The 3604-nt window shown below is 33.2% G+C and overlaps 1 pseudogene; it reads right to left on the minus strand.

Moving 5' to 3' along the window:
- LOC108341681 (DELLA protein 2-like) lies at window positions 1-704 on the minus strand (annotated as a pseudogene).
- Between the last annotated feature and the right edge of the window lie 2900 nt (window positions 705-3604).

The following is a 3604-nucleotide window of genomic DNA, read 5'->3' on the forward strand; positions in this document are numbered from 1 at the left end:
TCTAACCAATTCTGCTAAACTTCACCTTTATTTAACATGTTATTTCTTATTTTTATAAACATAATTAATGTATAAACTACCTTCTTAGATATTTTATTTTATTTCCTGATCTTACACTTTCACTTTCACTTTCTACGGCCTCCGCGCACGTCATGAGGCTGTGCACATGAAGGATCCCGTTCTTCTGTGAGTCAACAACCAGAAAAGCACGCGTTGACTTGGTGGATTTGCGACGCTTAGCATTTGGCGTGGTGCTAACACCTCTGTCGTAAATTGCTTTCCCTGGAATAGCCTTGAGATCCTAGTCGGAAGAGGGGTAGCCCTTATCTGGTTCTTCTGGAGGAAGCAAGTCGAAATTGCAAAGCATGGTCTCGACAGTTGGAGATATCAGAGGGGTTATAGTGCGCGGCGCCATCTGAAAGTTCCTTGAGATCGTCTTGAATGTTTCCCATGGCTTCTTCAAGACGCTCCAACTTCTGCACGACTTCCGCCATGTCGAAAGATCTCACCTTCTAACCCACCACCGCCAGAAGTTCGTCCATGCCTCCTTCCTCGTCCCAAATGTTCGATTTGTCGCTCGAGTACCCGCAGCTTGAGGTCCCTGCGCTGGAACCAAGCTGTTCGCACTCCCTCTTCATCCCTATCTTCGCCCAACAATTTCTTTCTCTCTATTCTCTTTGGTGACTTTTGCTACCACAACTGTAACAACTGTATCTCCTCCACTTAACACATGACAAGCCCCAAATATCAATTAGTCAATTTTTTTTAAATATATAGAAAAAACAATATAAATTGAATATGTGTCTAAGTACAATACTTTTTTAATATTTTTAAAGAGTAAAAATATTATTTAACAAAACAGAGAGCAAGGAACTTGTGACGAGACTTCATACCAGTGATCATATACGAAGATAATAAGTTACACAAAACATTACTAAAGGAATCATCTCATCTCATGATTTCTTTATTTGTTTGTCCAAAAAGAGTAGTATATATATTTTTTGACTTATTTCTATCCTCAGTGGTGTTGGTCGTTTTTTTTTCTCTTTTAAGTGTAAAAAGTTTATATATCCTTCTTCTTTTCCAAAATACAAATAACATGAGACATAACATAGCTTGATATTAAAAGAAAAGAAGAATAAATAAATCTTCCTTATATTGTGCCTTGTATCTCACGACAACAACTTATTAACTTTAGTTTTGATACGAGAATGGTAGCTTATATACCTTTAAAAAAATGAAGAAAGGAATGATGTGGGACTTGTTGCTGCTTTGCTGTGTACTTCAGTTGCTCCATGCATCTTAGTCTCACATTCCTTAGCTCATTTACCATTCTTCCTATCTTAAATCTTAAAGCTATTTAAAGCAATTTCTAGCTCTCCTTTGTACACACACCTTAATAAATGAAGTAAAAAGTATTTTGCATTCGATTGCATTATTTCTTAAAGATAACAATTATCTCTTAATTTCAATTTTCAAATCTTATCTTGTGGTAAAGCACGTGTCAATCCTCCCACTTATCTTTTCTAAGTGGCATGACAACCTTTCTCCATAAGTTTTCTTATTCTTTATCTTTCGCTTTTTTTTTCAATTCCTTTTTCAATTCTACTATGTTAATTGTAATTTCTAGTTTACATAAGCATGCTATTCCATATCACCGATGAAACTCCATACAACCTTGTAACACATAATCCAAATGACACATTTTTTGTGGTTTTCTTTGATTTTTTTTCTCGGCTAAAACGTAAAAATTCAACACCATTTAAAGATCTTATATCATTGTTTTTTGTTTCTAAAGCTCTCTTTATCTTCATTTCTTGTGATCTCTTGAGTTTTCTCTTTCTTTTAAATTCTTTTTGTTTCAGTTTTTAATGTCTCATTTTTCCCATTTGACCTTTTAATTAACCATTAGGTTATTATAGGTAAAATCTAAACCATCTTCTCATGAATAACTAACTCCATTGGTATTGAGCCTAGTGCTTTGGGCTTATCATCACACAACCCCTAACCTTTAGTTCTTTAGAGAGTAAGGCTAGAAAAATGTATAATCAACTTATCTTTAGGTCTTTAGAGCTTAAGGCTAGACAATTTTAATCATCAACTCAAATGATATATCACTTATTATGTGTTACTAAAACTTAGAAAAGTTTCACACATATTCTAAATGTATTTATTTTGAATCATAAAATAAAATTATAACGTTCATTTATTTCATCAAATAAATTTTATAAATCTTCCACTCAATAAAATTTATTTCAAATAATAAAAAATATTTAAAAATAGTCAATAATTAAAATTTATTCAAAATACATTCGAAATAAAAGAAGTTGCATTCTCAAAGCAATCCCTAAGCTCCTTGCTACTATGCATTTGAACCACCACTTGCAACATTATCTTTTCAAATATAACACAAGTTATACGTGAAGTACCTAAGAAACACTATAAGGGGGGAGTTGAATAATGTTTATGAAAAATGTTTTTCACAACCTTTCTGATATAACACGTTGTTGATAGTGTAAAATATTCTTTTAAAGGCTTAGAAGCTCGACTTGAAATATGAGCTTTGTAACGATCAACGTGATATTCAGAATAACTTCTACTATAGTATTTGTAAGAACTTCCTTTAAAAAGTAAAAGATCGTTTAGCTTGGAAGTTCTTATATTTTCAAATAGAAAGCGTTTTCTAAGAGGATTGTAAGCTTTACGCACTTTGGCTATCCTCTATTCTATTATCCTCTTGATTTTCTTCTTGAGAGATCTTCTATTTACATAATTTGTGAATATTTGTCTGTTAGAATGTGTTTGTAGTTCGTAGTCTTGATGCTTGTTTTTCTTTTTCTTCTTTTCACAACAATCATTATGTAAGTCAACTTTGTCAGAGCATGCATGCTTTTTCAATCCTTTGCTTGAAGTAGGTTGTATGATCTTTTTAGACTTTGCTTCAAGAGAGGAACATTCCATGATTATCTCTTTTGTCTCTAACGTCCACATTTAATATTTGATTTGTAGCACTGTGGATACGTATAGAATAGGTTATCTTCAAACAAAGTGTTTTTTGATTTCTTACTGTTATGTAGCATTTTTCAATTAAGCTCTTTTATTTTGAAGATACCAATTGTATAGATACTTCATCACAAGATGATGTGTTTGCTTCGCTCATGGTATCAACTTAACTCAAGTAAACGCTTCAATTGTTCTTGTCTCAGATAACAATTAGCTTGTTCATACTTTCCTATGTCTTTTAATAATTTTAATAATAGTAGGTGTTTAATCGGGCCAATGAGTTCACCATGACACGGAGCAACTCAGTGAACTTGGCATAAGCGAGTTCGATAAGGAAGGGCTCATCGTTACAAATGATTTTCCTCATGCCCTCGAGGTTGATGATGTTGTTTCATATGCAAATGATGGTGGCATAAGAGAGAAAATGCTATGGGTGGAGGAGTTAAGATGATATTGGCGATCTCGAATCTCCACACATCGATGTTTGGTTTGGACTTGAACGAGGATTTCTTCTTCAACAACTTAGGCAAAACTAACTCAAAATTATTTGATATGACAGTTTTAACCTTGACAAAGAATGTTTCAATGACTATAGCTACAT

This window comes from Vigna angularis, chromosome 1, assembly GCF_016808095.1.
Source record: "Vigna angularis cultivar LongXiaoDou No.4 chromosome 1, ASM1680809v1, whole genome shotgun sequence".
Classification (NCBI taxonomy): Eukaryota; Viridiplantae; Streptophyta; class Magnoliopsida; order Fabales; family Fabaceae; genus Vigna; species Vigna angularis.